The sequence below is a fragment of the Aythya marila genome (assembly GCF_965140915.1).
Source record: "Aythya marila genome assembly, chromosome: 2".
In the NCBI taxonomy this organism is placed as follows: Eukaryota; Metazoa; Chordata; class Aves; order Anseriformes; family Anatidae; genus Aythya; species Aythya marila.
Genome location: NC_139043.1, coordinates 23,385,271 through 23,407,548, shown reverse-complemented (window position 1 = coordinate 23,407,548; position 22,278 = coordinate 23,385,271). Strand labels below are relative to the sequence as shown.

General features: G+C 36.4%; 1 protein-coding gene across 1 annotated transcript in view; it reads right to left on the bottom strand.

The window, feature by feature from the left end:
* Window positions 1–22,278, bottom strand: part of ZNF804B (zinc finger protein 804B) — a gene marked incomplete at its 3' end in the record, with an annotated part of 239,544 nt that overhangs the window by 27,992 nt on the left and 189,274 nt on the right. The gene's annotated exons all lie outside the window — the stretch shown is intronic.

The window sequence follows — 22,278 nt, the reverse complement described above, 5'->3', positions numbered from 1 at the left end:
CTGAGCTGCACCCTGCTGAATGCAACCGTCACCTGCCAGAGACAGACCACAACCACTGATGTGATCTAGCACAACTCTCATGCTGCTGTAGTGCTGGAAGATGTCCAGTCTCAGGCAAATACAGATGAAAAAAAGGGAAAACAAGTGGTTTCTCCCTCTGTCTCCTTACTGACTCAGGTAGGTTCTCTGGAGGGTCAGGTACTTTACTTTCAATATACACTAGGTACACAGAGAAAACTTAAAACATAGGAGCTATTAGCTACTAACCTACAAATAATGCACTTAAATAAAGGTCTTGATATTCAAAACTGGAAGAAGCCTTTGCTGATCTTATTTCTTTTACAAGTCCTTTATTATCTTATTATTATTATTACATTTAAATGTTTTACTTTAGAGTTTTATATGCAAAATTCTGACATAGAAAAAAAATAATGAAGAAATCATTAAAAGCAATTCATTTTATATTCACATTGAAAAGTTAATATTACTTGCATGTGTAAGCTATTGGCTGGGATTGCAGTAATTTATCATTTGCTGTATCATTTTATTCATCTAAAGGAAAGCATATTTTTAACCACCAGACTTTCCATGCTATGCAGACATAACTGTCTGGTGTCAGTATGGTTTCATCACCCTGCCTGTGGCAAACTGTAAGTATGCCAAAGCCTGGAGATGCTGCCTGGTTGGGACACCCTGCTCCTCCTCAGTCACTGCCTGGCAGGAGTGCAGGGATCAGGAGGGAAGCCTTCGTGCAGGACAGATCAACACAAGTGCAGTTGTGTTCAGCCTCTCTAGAGGGAAGAACTTTCTTAATGAAAATCATGAATTTTAGGCCTGGGACTTGACCAAGCAGCAGGAATGTTGGCTGTCCATATGACACATTAGATCTCTGGATGAGTTTGTGCTGTGAGCCTCCTAGCTTTGCCCTGGTTTATAAGCCATCAGGTTGGAATCAGTAGGTCTTTCTCACATAGTATCTTAGAGGCTGGTGTTGCTAGTGAGAGTAACTTTACCTAAACTAGCCTGTCTAGAAGCTAGGTGTATGACCATACACCTAAGGCAGTACTCTAAGCTTCCTCTATAAGAAATAGAAAAATGATAGCCACTGCCAGATGATTAATTTCATCTACTTCAAAAGCCTATTTTTGGATGAGATGAAACTCTCTCCAGAGACACTATCTCTGTCAACCACTGCAAGGCTCTAAATTACTAACCTGGCCTACATCCTTAATTTTTAGATTACTGAATTCAGAGATAATGAATTCTACATCATATCTCTTTATATTCAGTTCCAAATCTCCCCATGAACCTTGTGTGAACTGACCAGCTTGAAGACAGGAGGTCAAAGAGGAATTTTGTACCTGGAAATTAATTTTACATCTTAGAGATGATGTCAACATCATGCAGGTCCTTCCCACAGGGCAAATACCCAAACGAATCCTTTCCTTCCATGCATATGGCTCGGGTGGATTAGTATACTGTGGTATACTCAGATTGGTCATTTCTAAAAGCAAGTAGCCTGAGCTATTTCACTTCTCCACTTGAGAGGCTGCTCAATCATGGTAGTTAGTACTTGATTATGTAAGGGGGAAATATTCTTGCAATTAAACAGTTAAATAGCTTTTATTAGTTATTTAAATCTACAAAGCCCATTAAAAAGTGATACTTTTCAGCTTATGCTTCAGATCCATTGTTTTGCTAGCATTAATTATTCACCGGGCCTTTGGTATAATTAAAATGCATAAATTAGAATGTGGATGCAATAGCATTAATTATGCAGCAATGCCTTCCTTGGAAGTCAAGTGTTGGGGGCAACATATTTTTATTTTAATCTGGAAAAAATGTAAGTTTTACACTCACTGGCAGCCATCCAAAGCATTTTTTTTCTCTCCTGCTTCTGAACTGTCAATTAAATGTTTACAGCCTGCTCCATCTTTGTTTCTGTTGAAGAAGAAGCCTAATTGTTTGGGGTGAACACACAGCATTACTCTCTGTGAAGCACAACTGAAACTGCTGCTCATGAGCATTCCAAACTGCCAACTTTATCTTTCTCAGCAGAAATTAATACAGTTCCCTTAGCATAACGATGTTTTAAAATAGCAACAAGGCAGTTCCCAGGTGCATCCTAAGATAATCACAACTACCTCCATTGCCTTATTGCTTAATTATGCTTGTCTACCATGGCAAAAGATATAATTTCCTGCTTGCTTATCGATCAGATGCAGGGAAATTGAATGCAACATCACATACTTTAGAAAGGTCGTGGGTTTTTATTTCTCTGCAAAGGCATAAGAACTTCTATCACTACAGTAAATTGTGCATAATCAAATTAATTTTCCCATACAGACTATTAATATCATCTCTCTTCAACTATAGAGTCCATGGGCCAATTTTGGCAAAATAAATGTGATCAAGTGAAAGAAATGTGCAATTACATCTGTAGAAAACATATGTGATCATAAAAGGTTTACTACACTAATGTAGAAACAAGAAAGTTAGAAAGATGCATAAATATGTTTGAAACTGGAAACCAGAAATGATAATGAACATGTATGTCACAGTCTCATAGATTTTATTCAGGATCATACACTACTTAAAAATGTCATGTAGCCTGGGTAAACATGAGTAAGGTTGTAAGTTAATGTAAATTAATACCTCTGTCTTTGAGGCATGGGCAGCTAATAGTAAGTACAAGCTCATGTCAGAGATGTAAGTATATGTTCCTAGAAACCATCAGTTAACCATCTGCTACATTGCTGGATGTAGATAAATACTGTATTAGGATAAATGAGTGCAGAATACACCTGATTTATTTATTTTTTTTTTTTTTCCTGGAAATGCATAAAATGGCTCCACATTATAGATTGTAATTACATTCACATCAATTTGGCCCACAGAGGCACATAACTGTAATAAATGTTTATACATGGGATTCATTTAACAAGAATACTTCTATTCACATTAGGTTGGAAGTGCTTCACTTAGCAGTTACTTTTGCAGTAGCTTCTTATTGTGAAATTTCAATTAATGGTATCTGACTTTTCATTTTCTAATATAGGGAAAATCAATGAAAAATCCCATGTAACTGAGTTTTCTAGAATGTTGCCACTGACACGTAGTCAATTAAAAATCATTTATTAAATCCAGAGTCTGTAAAAGATATTTAATTGACTGCATGGCCATTAAAGTATGCTGATCTAGACAAAGCAATACTACACTGCTTGCCTCAGGAATTGATAGTAAATATATCTGCTGTGTTCAAACAGACTAAGGTGAAAAGTAGGTCACTTGATACAGTAAAACTTTCAGAAACAGCTTTCTATAAACCCATGGATTTCTACAGATATTGTGGAGTAAATCCATAGTGCAAATAGAATGTGAGAAAAAATGTAGCATCATTAGCCCATTTCTGGTCACCTATTTCTATACTGGAATAGAAAATTAGTGATAGGACATCTAACTGTTACGTGAATACAGAGCTCAATGACAGACTGTTCTCTTTGGATACATCAGCAAGCACAGTTGTTAGAGTTTCTGTATCTTTTATATAGTTCCATGAATCAGATTAGATAATGAGTGCTAGTATTAAATACTGCTGCCGCTACTGAAGGGCTCAGGGATTCTCAGAATAGAGGCTAAAGGATAAGTAGGACATACATAAGCATGTGAATATGCTACAGAATTATATTCTACATTAGAGAATTTTAAGAGATTCATTAGAAACTTACATGATGAAATGAGCTATGGTTATGTGTGAAATCTATGAAAGATGCTAATTAACAGTGCAGGGTGCACAAATGTTTTAGAGATCAGAATCAGAATTCAAAATGACTGCAATAAGCATAAGATATAGTAAGATAAAATTCAAAAAGATGCTTCATTTTGGAGGGTAAAATCACATCCACCAATACTATATTGTGAATAGCTGAGTAAACAGAACTGCAAGGAAAAGGGTCCAGGAGGTTAGAGTAGAAAAGAAATTAAATGAAAGTCAACAGTGAAAGTCAAGGCAAATCACATTCTGACATGTTAATAGTAGTGTTATATGTAAGATGCTGAGGGTAATGATTCCACTTGATTCAGTATTGGTGAAATGTCAGCTGTAAAATACTATTGGGTACATCTACCCCAGCAAATAACTTTCATCCTGTAACCCGGTGCTCCATCATCCCCACTCTGTGTATGATAGTTTATTCCCAGATTTTCATTTCAGAGTAAACTTGCTATATCCTTTTGAGACAAAGCTGAGCACAGTTCTTGAATAACATTCAGTTCAAGGACCGTGCTATATAGGTAGCAAGGATGAGACTTTACCATGCTCTCCATGCCCCGTATAGTCCCCCAACAACCATCTTCCCCCACCTTCCTTTTTTTTTTTTTTTCCTTTTTTTTTTTTTTTTCTTTTTCTTTTTTTTCCTGCATCTATAGCATCATAGATTTCCTAAAGATCTCTAAAACTCATTGGGTAAGTGATAGAAAACAGAAACTAATCAAAGTACATGTGCGCAATATGAAACTTGAGGACCATACAAATCTCCCAATATTAGGATGTGCGACTGAACATCAACATTGTTCAATTAATCAGTTTTTCCCTGAATGTTTTTTTAGCTGGTCAAGATTCCAATGCATTAACTACAGAATTTTCTAGGGAAGTTTAGCCATGGAGATAGAATGAAAGACAAATAACTCTGGCTGTGATAGATACCCTCTTACAGTAGGCATGAATGGTCTTCTAACCATCTGAAACATGGACAGTATGTCCATAATCACGTGTCTGCTGGCTGGTAACTTTTCAGTTCATCTAAATAGTTTTCACCTCAGCGGGCTCTTCTAGGGAATTCTACCCACCCATATTCTTGAAACTGATCTCAGGGGAAGCCAACAATATGGATTTTTTCATTTTCATTTACCCCACACATGTTTTACAATCCTCCACCTTCAAAACCCTATGCATATTTTCTGTGGAATCAACATTGTGGAGTTTCAGTTATCTACTGCAAAGGAATATTTTTTCCTCAAAAGCAGCAATACTGTAATTCTCTGCTGACATATAGAGGGCAGACACTAAATTTTGCAAACAAAGATCTTCATATTTTTCACACTCAGCCTATTCCAGCAGCATTTTCAATTATATCCACTTTAATGTGCCTATGGAATACTGAAACATGAGAAGTGCAATGCTTTTAGCAGATCCAACATGATTTTTAGAGTACAAACCTGCTAGACCTAATGGGTAAGATCCATCAAAAAGCTGTAACTTTAAAGAGTCATAAACCTACTAGGAGTCATGAACCTATTCCTAACTCATTCATTAACTAAGTCAGTGATGTTGATTAGAATCATCCTTACAGAACATATGAATTTGAAGAAATGCACCAGCAGGGCCATTCAGATCTTCCACAAATCTTATATATCTAATACCCGTTGCAGCTTCTGGTATCTTTTATAAGGGACTTGTACTTTTTTTTTTTTTTTTTTTTTTTTTTAATTTTTTGAGAAATAAGGCTTTCGTAAGACTTTTTAAACTTTACAAATGGAACATAACAAAACTAAAAATCTTCATTGTGGGAATAGAGTACATTTTTCAAATGTTTTAGTGTGATTCAACATCTTCATTACCATCACATTTTCAGAAATTAGAAGAACTTGAGCAGCTACATCTATCAAACCCTTCTAAAAATTTATCAAAAGTTGACCTGCAAAGGGAATTAGGAAACTAGGTACTTAATGGAAAGTAACATACAAAATTGTATGTATACACTTTATGAACTCAATTTAATTTTAAAGGAAATACGTAATAAAGTGAATCTGGGAATTTAGATCATTTCTGATTGCAAACAGTAATATTTAAAGGAAGTAATTAGCAAATTAATTTATTTAAGTGAACAGAACTGCCTGGAATGCCATGTAGCACAAAAACAGCTCAAATAGGACATTATATCTAGGATGGAAATAATATAAAAAGGAAAGAAAGCTAAGTCACCTGCCTTCTCTCTATTTAGGCTAGAATCCAGAAGGTGGTTTTTTTTTTGTCATCTGTGGAACAGACTTAAGAATAACCTACATGTTAAAGTAGAGGCTTTCTAGAAACCTTCCTTATTTAAGACAGAGTATTATACGTTTATGAAGGGAAGTATATGATGTAATTGACTCTCCTAATAGAAGACTAAATCTGATTTGAATATTTAGAATAATACAGTTACAGTAATCATGCTTAATGATACGTGAGGCTGTCTGGTTTTTATGTGTGATTTTATATATGTCCGATTTTATCTATGTCTGATTTTATCTATGTCCGGTTAAAATTTGACTTGATCATTTGAAAATAGTTTCTATGTATGAACTAAATACATTGCAAACACTAATTCTGCCATGAAAATAAATATAATTTCTGTTGTCATTATGTACCTAGAGCATCAGCCCCAAAAAGATGAAAAGACAACCTGTGAACAAAAAGGTTATCAAAACTGTCATAGTTGGGATATGGTTGTAGAGGCTGAAACAACTTCTGGGATAACAGTGGCAAGGAATGTGTTTTTATGACTGCTAGAATTATAATCCTGGCAGTTAAAGGAAAATACTAAAAAAAATATGGGTAAGGAGAAGGGAGACAAAGCTGGTGAGGGGCCTGGAGAACAACTCTTACAAGGAGCGGCTGAGGGAGTTAGGTTTGTTCAGCCTGGAGATAAGGTCAGCCCTGATGCTCAGGGGCGACCTTATCGCTCTTTATAAGTACTTTAAAGGAGGCTGTAGTGAGGTGGGGGTTGGTCTATTCTCCCATGTGCCTGGTGACAGGACGAGGGGGAATGGGCTAAAGTTGCGCCACGGCAGGTTTAGGTTGGATATTAGGAAGAACTTCTTTACCAAAAGGGTTGTTAGGCATTGGAATGGGCTGCCCAGGGAAATGGTGTAGTCACCATCCCTGGAGGTCTTTAAAAGATGTTTAGATGTTGAACTTAGCGATATGGTTTAGTGGAGGACTTGTCAGTGTTAGGTCAGAGGTTGGACTCCATGATCTTGAGGTCTCTTCCAACCTAGACAATTCTGTGATTCTGTGTAAAAAGATAGAAAATGATAGATGATCTCAGAACATTAGGCGTTAGAATGGGGTGCTCAGGGAGGTGGTGGGTGTCCATGGGGTGTTTAAAGAATGGTTGGACATGGAGCTTAGAGACAGTGTTTAGTGGGTGATATTAGTGGTAGGGGTATGTTTGGACCAGCTGATCTTGGATGTCTTTTCCAACCTTAATGATTCTATGATTTTCAGCTGCTCTGTAGATGGCCTTTGCTGACTGGTGTAAACCTAGACTGCCCACTAAAGCTTCAGCGAAGTTATATTTCAAAATGACTAACTTAAACAGTAGATAGAATAGAGATGTGTCTTCTAAGTTGGACAGAACTGTTCCTGTTATGTAAAAGAAATAGTACACCACTCACTTTTTCCTCATAGTCCTGCTTCTCTGCACAAATATGAGTCCTTCAGTGAACCTGACTGTGACATTACTGTCTCCCTTCCATTTGAAGTCAATCCCTTCAATTTGTTCACTATTTCATGCTACTTTCTCTCCCCTCCTTTCAAGTGATCATTTCTTTTACCTCTTTTCTGATGAGTGAGATATTATCAATTAATCTGAAGAGTGAGTCTTCCATTTATCTCTTACTATTCTCATTTTTCCAACTGCAATTTTTGGAGTACAATGCATGTTCCAGCACTGAATTTAATAGATTGTGCAATGTCATATTTCTTTGTCTGACACCTCTTTTCAGATGAAACCTACTTGACATAAGTTAAGATCCTTGTACGGTTTGACCTTCTTCTATAGAATACAACAGAATGTAACTTATATTCAGCGTCTTTCATATTAAAGTTAAGTCAAAGCACTTTACAATAATGATATTGATCATGCAGCAACTGTGTGGGAAAATAAAGCATGTGTTGTGAGAACAGAAAGTTATCACACAACTTATCCTTGTCTTTTAGAATCTTTTTATATTAACGGCCTTTTTCATACAATACAAACTAATCACATCAGATAGCTTTTTTTTAGTCTTTAATACCAATAACATTAAACATTTACATCCTCTCATTTACTAGTGTTTAACTCTTTCTTTGTAGATATCATAATGTTAAAGCCAATTCATGTACAGCAATTCAATACCAGAAATGGATGTCTAATCAGTGGCTTTCTATTGCTCATAGCAATAGGGAATAACTGCTAAATTTATGACAAAATATTAATAAATGTTTACTAAATCCAGATTGGTCAATTAATTTACTTGTGCTAAGTATACTTGCAATCTACTTCAGAAATATGCCTTACAGTGTAAACATTAATCATACATTAATTGAACTATATGCAGACAATCTTCTCTTAAAACTTCCCCTAAAACCAGTGCCAAATCATTTTATTTTATTTATCTGATGAAACTTTTGTTTGTTTGTTTCACAGAATCACAGAATTGAAGGGGTTTGGAAGGAACCTCGAAACATCATCGGGTCTAACCTCCCCCCTGCCAAAGCAGGTTCCTTAGAGCAGGCTGCCCAGGTAGGCATCCAGACAGGCCTTAAATATCTCCACAAAAGGAGACTCCACAACCTCCCTGGGCAGCCTGTCCCAGTGCTCCGTCACCCTCACTGTGAATAAGTTCTTTCGCATGTTGGTGTGGAACTTCCTGTGCTCTTTCTTGTGACCACTACTCCTTGTCCTGTCCCTGCAAACCACTGAAAAGGGGTTGGCCAAATCCCTCTGTCTCCCACACCTCAGGTATTTATACACATTGATGAGATCCCTTCTCAGTCTTCTTTTATCCAGGCTGAACAGACAAACAAGGTCTCTCAGCCTTGTTTGTTTTTCAGAAGCCAGAATATTTCTGTACATTAGCTTCTCATGCAACCTCCCCCCCACACACATTTTTTTTTTTATTTTTTTTTAATCAAAAGCCCAAAACATTGTTTTCTTTCACTGTGTTCTATGAAATCCAAATGGAAAAAGGAAGGTTACTTACATGCACACATACCACTCTTTCTCTGCCCCTCCCCAAGTGCATCTACCTTGGTTGTAAAATTCAGTGTACTTTTTCATCAACTCTGGATTTTTATACATGTCACAGTTTTACTCATCTCAGCCACAAAAACAAAACAAAATAAAACAAACAAACCAAAAAAAAACATACCACCACCAAAAAAGAAACACCACACCCTTTCATTCCTCTGCAAAGGGAAAGTATAAAATTTGCATTTTGATTGGAAAAAAAAAAGCATGGAAGGGAGAGGAGGTGAAAGGTAGAAAGAAAGGGAGGAAAAAAAGAAGGAAGGAAGGAAGGAAGAAAGGGAGAAAGAATAGAAGGAAGGGTAGAAAGGATGAAGAAAATAATTAACACTTTTTCTATCACTTTTTTAGCAAAATGCCTGTGGCTTGAAACCCACCCTGCAGCACATCAACCAATTGAAAGTTTGTTAATTTTTCAATAAAACTGGACACTCAGATTCAGATTAATAGCAATTTTATGTTAATTTCCAAAGTAAAACTACAGCATTCCATTCTGAAGAACTATCACACAGGAGTAATCAACCAATAGTAGAGGAGACTCTGTGCCCAAAGGGAAGACAACAACTTTCTAAAATTACTTCTGTGTGTTGAATGCAAGACTCCAGAACATGTCCAGAAGCAAAAGACACCAGTTACTAAGAGACCAAAAGAATTAACATGAACACTTGATTATTGACTGTAGAAAACAATTGTTGACTGAAGACATTAATTTGATTTCTGTCTAGCACTTCCAGACTTAAAACTGAATTAACATTAAAACAAGAAAATCTACAAACTCTGTGAATTGTCTACATTCTTGCATCATATCCTCTGTGCAAACTTTTCTCCATAAGAGAGAGAAGTACTAGTACACTAGGAGGTGTCCTCATCAGGGGGGGACTGAATACACTACTGAAATGACTAGAGATGCATAAGAAATAGTGACTCAGTAACAATGAGCCACTTTACAGTTTTCTTTACAGTTTCCATGTTTGGTGTATGTACCTCAGTTCCAGAATCCCTTTAGCCCATTGCATCTTAATTGATTTACAGCTACATCATGTTGTGGCTTTTTTCAATTCCTCTTATTTTTTTTTTACTGGTCCCTCCCTCCCCTTTCCTTCAAGTTACAACCCACAGCATAGACAGAACCCTACCTGCCACTTTCTGTGTTTACCAGGCAGTATAATCAGCACTGATGTTAATAGATCAGCAGTGAGTCTGCAATGTGTTCAGTTACTATATATATATAAAAAGCTACCTTTGTTGGTATAAGCAGTAACATTGTAGAATACAACATGCAATTAAAAAACAAAAACAAAACAAAACAAAACAAACAAAAAAAAAAAGTTTCTGGGGAATGAAAGATATTAAATAAATGCCATATAAATACTATGTTGAACAAATAAAAGATGATCCATGCTTGTCTGCCCTCAGATGAATAACCTATATAACATAGAGCTAATTCTATCCCAAGTGCTTGGGCGGGAAATGCATTACCCAGACGTAACAAGCACTTCTATTGCTGCCATGGAGACACGACGCTTCCTGAGACAACAACTCAAGTGGCTGATTACAGTTTGATGCTGTTTCATGAGGCCTCCTGGGGTGTCAATTAATCTCATTAATTTATTGAACACAGTGGAATGTTAGAGGTTCTTGATTTCAGGAAAATGAGCTAGGCTGGCATCTTTTAACTTGAAAAAATATTTCTGGCATATGTTACAAGTAGAATTGCGGGGTTCTCAACTCCAAGAGTACAATCATTAAATTTCTTGCCTCATTGCATCACATTTCTTAATTTTCAGATTTTAAAACCTAACTGAATTTATACCCATTATGGACTTGCTAGATTTTTATTTATTTTTGAACTGTGATTCTGCATTGAGAATGTAATGATTTCAATGCTACAGAAGTCAACAGAAGTATTTGATTTTAGATAATCTGCTAGAGTACAAAATCTGGAGAAACCACCTGTTATAAATCAGTGCACAATCTTATTAGATAGCACATTTGACAGTGCATTTCATTAATGAATATGAATACTAGTGAGTGAGCTCTAACTCTTGATCTAATTAAAATAAATGACTCAATGATTTAACTATGAGAGGGTGACATTTCCTCCCAGTATTTAAACCCCACATAGTAAATGGCCTGTTCTTGACTTAAATGCAACAAACAAAAAAACTGTTTATAATCACACTGGCTTTCCATTAAAAGAAAAAAAAAATCTACAAAATATATGAAAGCAGTATCAAAAAAATGGTACTTTCTTACAACAGTGTGGTATGTCAAGACTTCACTGAATGGCTACATCATAACAGGGGCCAGGGGCAAATTTCAGTGTTTTATGTAACATCAGGCATATGTCAACTGCCTGTAATCAATGTGAATGTACTTTTTAAACTATTGCATATTTCAGACTCAGTTGGCATTTACTACATGAATGAGAAGTTTAACAAAGAGTTAATGTGGAAAAGAAAGCTTTGCACACTAAGTATATTAAAAAGTTTAAGGGAAATATTGTATATAGCGTTAATTGTTTCCCTTCTGTTTCCCAGTTAATTGCTTCCCTTCTGCACAAACTCTCCACTGACTCAGTTTCTAAACCTCATTATTTTGTATACATCCCATTGACACTTCCCTGCTTGCATTTTGTTTTAAAGCAACTTATTTTGTTACATTTCCATCACTGGTGATTTTGCTCTACTGCACTTAACTTACATTTCTGAGCAGCTTTCCCTTACTCTGTCAGTGTACTGTCAGGAAAACCCAACAGAAAATAGGCCATTATGAGATTTGATGTGTTAATGGGAGGCTGGATTCTTCTGAGCTGGCTCATGATCATATCAGTAGCTGTCTGACAGGATGCGCACTCACAACCATCCCTCACACGTGTGGGGAGTAGCATAGGTGCACTGTAGAAACATCCAGGGAATAATGCTTTTGTCAGGTCTCATTTTGCTCTATTTAGAGGTAGTCTTCTCTATTTTTAATACAAGTAATATACTTTATGGAATTATAAAAGCAGAAGTTCTGACTCGATTCATAAGGATGATGACTAGACTACACTGGAAGCAAGTTTAGAGCAATTTAAAAACAATCAGGCCTTCATTTGTATCACGGCAGGGATAAGAGGTGAGAGTCAAACTTCATATTAGCACTTATTGCTGTCCTGCAAATTTTCTTGTTCCCATTTCACAGCAACACCGTTCCAAAATGCTGGACACTCAACCATATTCAGTGACCTGTATGCAGTAAATTCCAGCTAAGAAATCAGTAGAAAATGTTTTGTATATTCAAAATAACTTATTCTGTTCCAGTAGAATGATTGTGACAAGTTTTGATGGAACTACCACATATACTTTATAGAGAGGAATAAAAAGCTACCACGTCCATGTTCATATGGTCATCTCCATGGTCATCTCTAAGTCGATTTGTCATATGGATGCATAAGCTTTTATTTAATATTCAAAACATTATTCTGAAGCCTGACTGACTCCTGCATTGGATGTGGTGATAGGACTCTGGCCTCCCCATACACAACTTTGCAGCACCAAAATTGTACACATCCCACTGAATACTGTAAAATGTAGTGTTGAATTAAACATCACAATTCCTTATAGTGAGCCTGGCACAAATCCAGCATATGGAACGAGACACTATTAGGTAATACCAAGATGATTCTGGAGCTTGTCTCTCTGAAGTTAAATAGCTAAGCAGTTCCTTGCAAAGTTGTTTGCCCCTCCTTCATGTCCTGCCCATAAAAGATGAATTTTCTGATCAAGCTGGGAACATTGCACTGCACTTATTAACATTCCTTTTCTAAACTCTAAGAGGACAGACACACTCAGTACAAAAGCATAGTCTTCTAGAAATACAGAAAAAGTGACACCAAGCAGTGAGATGACATGAATAAGATTTGCCTGCAGATTTGTTGTTGTACCAGAAATAGCACTCCATGTTCCAACCTTAGCCCAGTGAACTGCATGACTACATCTTCAATAATTTTCTGAGGGAAGATATCTGGAAAGCACAGACACATATGACAAAGAAGATGAAGATGGTTGGAAAATGAACAAATGACAAAGCATAAGAGAACATTAGGAAGGCAAAAAAAGATACTTGATACCTGAAAAATGAACAAAATAAAATCTTTATACTAATTACCTAGTAGGAAAAAGAGACAGTACACTTATATACAAGCTTCAGTCTTTCTGTCTGACTGTTTAGTTTACACAATATATATATAGTTTTTGTAGTATAATATATGTAGTAAAACTATGCAACATATTATGGAATTCATATTGATAATATATCAATACAATATTATTAGTATTGGTATTACTGTATTGTAAATACTATGTATTATTATATGATACTATTATGTATAACTGTAAATTAACATTGACATATAGTTGTGTGAAATGGATAGTGATATTTCAAGTCATAATATTCCAATGCACGTCCAAGTTTGTGTTGAAAATTTTATAGTCAATTTCTATATTAGTATTCTTCATATAGCATTCTGTTACTTAGGCTAGACCATATGCATTATGAACTAAAATATGAGCTCAGATACATAGGTATGACTTTACAAGAAACAGAAGCTAGCGTCACTAAATCTAAATAATGTTGCAACATTATACTTTGCCTTAAGGAGAAATATTGTTGCTACTACCTCTGCTATCAACTAGGCTCTGCTAATGAGTTGCATTTTCATGAGTCACTTCAAGTAAACCTATGGTTCCTTCACTTCGTGCATAGTATTAATATCCTGGAATTTACAGCAAAGTGCAGATTTTATGGGAACAAATATTTTAGATTAATCCGAATGAACAAAATTCTTGCAAAGATTTTTCCTTTTATGTTTAGTGCTGGAAAACATCTTTTTGCAGTTCTCTTCATTTTTATTGAAGATATCATAAAAGTGGAGGCTACTTACAATAATGAGAGTTTATGACAAGTTACATATTTTAATAATACCCACATTTATCCCTTGTTTCTCCTTTTCAGATTCTAACTCAATTTAACAATGAATATCACAATTTGTGGTGCTACTCAAGATAAAGCACGCGGAGTTCAATGAAGTGAAGTGATTTCTATAGTAGTTACTTTTTAAAAAATTCTATTCATAAAACTCATACTTAAATCCTGGCAAACCTTATCACAACTGTTCAAGATGTACTGTTCTAAAACAAGCACTTGCTTGGTTATGCATGCATAATAAACTGTCTCTCTTACTGAATTTTCTTCTCCTTACCACTTCTTAATTTGCAAATGTAATACAGGCTTGCATGCAGAATAGGATAATGAAATTAATGTCATGCTTATATTTCCAATAAACAAAAGAGGAGGCAGGATACAATAAAATAACGGAAAACTAAAGTGACAAAGCAAACAAGATATTCATGCAACAGGCACAGCCTCAGACTATTTCATTCCCATATTACTTTATTCAGAAATTATGCTCCTGCTCACAAATTTATATTATATATATATATATATATATTTTTTTTTTAATGCTAATTGCTCACCAAGACATATTCTGAAGCCATCTCATTTCTCCATAAATAGATCCTCCATTTGATAATTAGTTGTATTGCTCTGAAATGTAACGATGTGACACTGGCATCCAATTTTGGGTGAAATTCAACCCTGCATAGAAAACCTGCTTGATATTCTTTGTACTCCCTTGGGCAAAAATTAGGAACTTGACTAGCTCTCTTCACTGGGATGAATTACATTTACAATGAGAGTCTGCATGCAGAGTATGGGAAAATTTTTTCAGAGTTACTGGAAGAAGCTGTATGTAGTCTTGAGTTGAGATGGATGGACTATAGAAATCTAAGAGCTTCTGACAGGCTGGTACCTTATGTTTAAGTACAGTGTAATTATTATTCTGTTATAACAGTATCTGTTATATATAACAGTCAAATTTCAGCCCGGGCACTTCATACAAAAGACTCAAGAATCTTAAGGGAAAAGGAAATAAACTGTAGCAGATAGACGAGAAACTTAAAATAGTGAAGTTTGAGGTGATTTTTTCCCCTTAATTTATACTAGAGATAAAAATTAGTTGTCAAGCTGTTTTTCAGAGAGGGTGGATGTGTCTCTATTAGTATTTTGACTCAGAAAGAAGTGAGCTTTTGAAGCAAATCTAAAAGCTTTCTTCACTTCCAGTTTGTTGGTTTGTTTCTAGGAGCAGATTTGGTGCATGCAGCAGGCTTGCTTTCAAAGAAAACTAGAGGAGAAGACCTGCCCTGGCAGACTACCAATTACTTTCCACCACTATTGGAAACATAAGGGTCTTGACTAACATTTTAGCCTGCAGACACTTTTGAATGACATGTTGGGGGGGGGGGGGGGGGGGGGGCAGGCAAAAGACCCAAATGAGCAGCCTAAATCGAAGGTCTTGCCAAAGCAAAACCTCTAAACAACAAGATGGATGCAAGTGTCTTAAATCCAACTTCTTCAATTCATAAATCTAATCCTAATCTCTATTATTTGCTGATGTAGACACGAAACTCAAAACAAAGTAGAAACTTCTGTTTGCAACTTTTGTACTACAAAATTTGGCCCTGATTCACCCACCCGAACTTGGTAAAACACAAACATGTAGCCACACATCAGTAAGCTATTTGTTAGCACATTGTATTATATAGCACTTATGATAGCTGGGTTGTTAGGCTCATTTCTGGGTCTGAGGTTTTTATATTAGAAGTGGAAACTATTGCTTTATAAAATGCATTAATATAAATTCACTGCACAGCCCACCCATCAGCCTGTGCCTGACCTGTCACCAAAGAGATGGGGTGAAACAAGGGGGCTGCTTGGTGCAGAAGTGAAGGACAGTACTCTAGCAACATCTATCTTTAAGATAGCAGTGAAAAGAAAGAAGCAAGCCCCCAAAGTGTAATTGCTCCCTCTTGCATTCAAGAAAAGTGTCATCTGTAACTAATGTATTAAGGTGACAACACTTAGGGACTGATTTTTTCCATCAAGGAGACACCAAATATAGCTTGGGTTCTATAAACTGAACATTCTGATAACACTGCAGTCAAGTCAATTGAAGCAGAACTGGTACAGAAGCATTATCAAGCATCATTTCAATAGAGTGTGGCTGTCTTCCAGAGGTGCAAATATCATTACACTACAGCAAAGCAGTCTATGAACTAGATTAGCTGAACAGCCGTTATCAGCACTCAGGAAAATAATATCAGTGACAGTGACTTCACCTGCCTGAGTGGTTTAAATGTCCTGCCTTTCCATACTGATAACACTTGGCACCATTTGCAGGCTGAAGAAAGCATGACTTTGTTTGATCTAATTATAGAACCATAACAATTTTTGATAGAGAAGAAAAGGCATATAGTCTAGGTCAACTTGTCCATCTCTCTGTAACTGCATGAAAGTTGCATGCTGAGGCACCTGAAGTGTACTTGAATAATGCCCTCTTTTCTGCTTCTTTTGTGCTTTTTTATTGGTTTTCTTAGGTGTTTATTCAGTCTCAGGGAAGCTGAGTTCCCCATTTCACTGACATTGGAGTGTTTACATAGGGCAAATATTAGTAATTTTTGTATTTTTATTTATTTTTTAGCAGAGAAGAGAAAGAAGAAAGGTGGTATTTTTAGAACCATCAGAAACATCTTCCTCTGTGATTTAATCTCCCTAACACAGGATGTCGTTATGGAGAGGCACACTTTGGCTTGGTATGGGCAGGTGCTTGCCTGCAGTGCAAAGCTGGCAGTCTGGCTTGGAGGCAGCCAGGAAAATTATCTTTCCAGGTGATTTTGAAACAATTCAAAGCAAAGAACAGTTTAGAGACAGAATCCTCAATAACAGAATACTCATAACAGAAATTATGCTTTCTGTCCTCTTAGCTCGCATTACAGCATACAGAGTATATATGCTAAATACACTACATACGTTATATAAAACTCTAAACTATAGTAAAGTAAGAAGATTCTATAGTAAAGTAAGCAGATTTTTTTTAAGCTTTCCAACCACCCCTGAAATGATTTTTTACTTGGGATATCACTGTAGTAGTCATTTAATTGCCAGTATAGTACTAATTTTACCCTAATTACAGTAATGGAATTTCACTAACTATGGTTTGGCATAGGGTGAATTCTGTTATGAATAATGATGTACCATGCATGCCATGTGTATGTGATATAGGATAGAATTGATAATACTATAGCAAGACCTATCTATTTATAAAAATTTGTACTGATAAAACACCATCATTAACTTTGAACTGTATCCTCAGATTTATCTGAGGCCACCAAGAAGTAATTTTGTATAGCATAGTACATTATCAGGCTTCAGAGTGACCTACTATGAGTGCACAGTAGTAAGCTTGCACAGTTCCATTAGCTTGCTCAGTTTAAGTACAAAAAGATCCAACTACTGATTCAATACCAGGGCAAGAAAAGCTAGAAAACAGATGCTGACCTTCAGCATCCAGTGAGTATTTCTGTACTCTGCTTTCCATTATCCTGGAGGGCATTCTCATTATCAGCTCTAAGCTCCAAAAAATGTTTTCCTAAGAGCAGTGAGGCAGAAGGCACTGTAAGGATGTTCTCTCCCACAGACTGCCAAAATATTACAGCATCTGAGTAACAGAAGACAACTTTAACAAGATAGTCATACACAAAGCCTTGCAGTCATTAGTGCAGGCATTCAGAAAGGTAATAATTTCAAGACTGAAACACCTAAGTACAGGTGTTTAAATGTGCACTGTCTAGGTTCTTCTATCACTGTCAATTGAGGGCTGTGTTTTGAGTTAGCTGCCCACACATGTCCAGTGCTACCTGACATGCGTTGAGCATTGTTTTGTAAAAACATCAGTCTGCTTTGGATCATATACCTTATCTTTCTCACCCATGTGGCAGTTTGTACCCCAGTTGCTGATGAGGGCAACCACATCTGACACCTTGTTGGACCTGTCCATGTGTAGACATCTAAACTTAGTTGTTTCAGCCTGGGGTTGAATCACATCTTGGAATCGTGATCAGGCTCAGGGAAGGACTGAAACCTTTTTGGGTCCTTTCTGGTGACACTGTGGCTGACAAAGGAAAGAGGTCAACCCTTTTCCCTACACATACCTGCACTTTAGATGGACAATTTTCAGTTACTATGCAAAATAGCCTGGATGAAATCAGTTTCATATGCATTACTTCTCAAAAAATCTAGTATGGCTACTGAAGTCTCAGCTAGATTAGCTGTGAGACTGCTAAAAAAAAAATCAAATGGATTTTATAACAAGAAAAAACTTTTGGTTTACTTTTATTCTGCTCTCGCTTGGATAGTGTCAAAATATGTTTTCAAATAAATAAATTTCAAAAGAGTTGTGGTTGGTTTTATGTTTACATGCAGACTGATGGACAACAAAGAGTAGTCTGGTTTTGAAAATGAAAAATATTAAGATAATAGATAGTAGAGTTCCCTCCAGTAGTGTAGATATCGTTACTAGACATCCTTTCGCTAGTGCTCTCTAAATTCCCACAGCTCAGTATAATCAGAAATCAGAATAAAAGCAATCACTCTTTCTAGGACCACTGACCAAAAGCAAGTATTCTGTTCCATGAAATAAAAAACAAAGCTGAAGATGTCTTCCTCCTGAATCTTCAGTGTGGGTATGTGTTAAGAATTCAGGCTTGCATCCTGTGAGGTAACACTGGCTTCAGCATTCACAAAATTTGTTTCCCTAAAAACATTAAACACAGAAAAACCTTTTGTCTGAACCACTCTGTGGTTGTGGAAAATACAGTTCTATCTAGCTCTTACAATTGTTCTGTAGCTGTACTAATTCACTGGGCCTAAGACTCATTTCTAGTAGGTATAGAAATACTACACACATGCATTTGTATTACATGAGATGGATTATGTAAAACACCACAAATTGATACCAAGAGGCAAGAAGAAAATATCAGTGTAAAAGCCCTATCGGGGGAAAGAAAAATGCCACATCTTGGAGAAAAAAAAGGTACAGCTAAGAAACATAATGAAATACAGTGATAAAATAGCTAGACGATTATTGAATCTGGAAAGAATACAAATAATTTAATTTTAAAAGGGGAGTGAATGAAATGTGCCAGAAGGACCAAAAAAAAAACGGACTGTTACTGACTCAGTCATTTCATTAAACTTCTGAATGTTTTCACGCATTTTAATTTAATCCTTTGTGATCCTGGCACTTTCAAGCAGGAGTTTTTCTACCCCTCCCATAAGATTTCATTTTCGCCTCAGGATGATGCCAAGACAGTAATATACTGCCACTAAGTTTTGACTGGGGCAGCTCTTCTTCAGAAGTTTTTCTAGAGCACTTTTTCACTGTTATGCTCTGCTTTTTATATTTTCTTAATATTTTGCAGTTCTCTTTAGTCTAACTGGGCTAACTTTGTGTATGTGCAAGCATATTTTCAACTGCAGGCTGCAAAATCAGCGTGCAGCTCAGGAGAGGTCTGTGAAGGACCGGCTCCACTTTCTAGTTCACAAATCCAGTCAAGTAGTCTTAATTGTAAAAATGTGCATAAAAGACAAAAGAAGTATTCATCCATGCTGATGGTTGTTTCCAATCTCTCCTACATCTCTGGATTGAGCATTATAATAAGGTGAGGTTAGAGGGAGGGAAAGACTCACTGGTCTTGCCAGTAAAGCTCTTGAACTTGTAGGAATGTATTTGCTATTGCATAATTACATGAAGATCAGCATGATACAAAGACACAATTAAAGCCCCTCTTTTTTTTAGAATACATATATATGTGTGTGTGTGTGGCTGGCAATAGATTTTCTGTTGTATGGAATTTGGTCTCAGAATAGCTATGAATGCTTCCAGCTCCGTAATAATGAAGAGATTAGATCAATATGCTTTTTTTTTTTTTTTTTTTTAATAATTTTGTTGTTGTTGTTGTTTATTGTTGTTGGTTTTTAATAGAATTCTTCATTGTACACTAGATCATCTCTGCTGATTTTAGCATATAATTACAGTACCTAATAATTATTCTTTGTTCCTCTACAACCTTAGAAAATAATGGAATCAGAGGCGTTGAAGTACTTGTCTCTTGACACACAAGAGACTAGAGTGTCTGGTTTTGAGCCAATAAAGTTTGCAAAGCTTGCAGCTTTTCCTAACCGTATCTTTCTTTCTGGACTGTAGCATTTTTCCTTTAGAAAAATACAACACTAAATCATATTTTATTCTGTCCGTTTCACAACACTTTCCAAACTTTCACAAGATGCAAATCTGAACCAAGAAAAATGTCCAAGCACAAAAGCATGAAGATGAAGAAAATAATTTCCAAAGCCAAAATGGGACCTAAACACCATCATTCCTTGCAGCTGTTGCTGGTGTAGCACAGGAACTGTCTCTGAATATGTCCCTGATTAAAAATAAGGGGTTGGCACATGCACACACTCACACACTCAGAGTGTTCTTACCATGCCTCTGACATAGACATGTCCCCTACCTTCTGTGGGCTGAAGAAAGTGAGCTCACTTTTAGCAATCTCTAGCATCTAAAAATATGGAACATCTTATTTTAATGCTCTACTGCTTTTATACAGGTATGCAGTACAATTATACTTTGTCAGAAGCTTTTGGAGATTTAAGAAATCTCAGGTGTGAGCCAATACCAGGGACCCCGCTCATAGATAAATGTCACTCCACAGTCTGTTTTAGAGGCATCTAGGTGTACCTTGACCACATTGATGCAATCATGAAGGCACAGTGGAAGTTCTTATATGCTAAAACACTGCACAACATGGTGAGATGCCGCAGCAGTTTAGTACAAAGTCAAAACAGCAGAATCGAAAGGCCTTCTTTCCAGTCAAGTAAAAGATGTAAGATAAAGAGCTGTGGCCTGAACTGTCTGAAGCTGCAAGCCTGGTGATAATACACTGAATTTGTTTGTTTTCACTGGTTCAATACTTCCCCATCCAGATGGCTCTACTGTATCCAATATGGAAAATGAACTAGCTCTAGTAAGTCTTGTAACTGCTAACACTTTAAAGCCAAATCTTGTCCAAGCAACTACATGTATTAGAAGGGAAAGAATACTGCCATAGAAGCTTTATCTATCTATCTATCTATCTATCTATCTATCTATCTATCTATCTATCTATTTATTTTTCTGATGCTCTAGCAAAGTCCACCCAGCAGTTTTCTATAGCACATAGTACAAAGAATATGCGGAAGTGTTAACGTTAACAACTGCCTGTGAAGACAACAGTGGCAAATCAATAAGTGATACTAAATGCAAGTAAAGACATTGATCTGTATATTATGAAATTGATTATGCCAGCATTTGCTGTTTGTGTAGTTCAATATTTTTAAAGTGAAATGTGAGATTTAGTCTAGTGTATTATTATTTATTTACTTATTCTGTATTTCATAGCTTTTTTTTTTTTTTTTTTTTTTTTTTTTCTGAAGATTTAATGTCAGACCTTAAAACATGAGGTAGAAGAACAAGTAAATTTCGAATAATTGGTTGATTTTCCATGCCATCACATGTCCTCTTCTACTCTCCTCACTAACCACACAAGAAAGTCACCTTGCTGTGTATCCCCAAGCTACAATGACAGCTAAATGATGGGAGGGCACTGAGGAGTGTCCTGTGTGGCTCTCCTGGACTCCTTGGTCTCTCAAAGTGCTAAGAGGGGGAGAATCTGAACATGCAGCTATGTACAGTATTCTTTTCTTGAACCACTACCACTTCATCCAGTCCGGAATATGGCACTTGCATGTAGTATTTCCCTCACAATTCACTGTTCAGTAATGTTTCCCCTGATAGTTGTAAACCTCAGTGACTGGAATCCTCAGGACTGAGATCACAGGCATATGTCCTTCTACTGAAATCTAATTCATTCTTCTTTTACTATTTGGATGAGACGTAGTATTGCTGTCCAATGCTGTGCTGTCCATTGCTGCACCTGGGCTGAAAGAAGAAAATCCTTAAGATGACTGATTCAATTACCTGCATCTTCAAAATTGTGTTAACATACCCCAAGTTAAAACAGGTCTTCAAAGACTGGACCAGATATCTTTTGAGATCTGTTCTAGCCTAGGCTGCTTTATGGTTCTGTGATTCAAAAGGTACATTTTATTCTACTTTCTAACCAGCAGCAAGCCTATAGACCTCTTCCCAGAAACTCAGAGATGTCAAAATTAGGGAAAATTCCATACTATGTTCACACACCAGAGCTAAGTATGTATTTATTATATTTGTTAAACTGTTTATTTCACC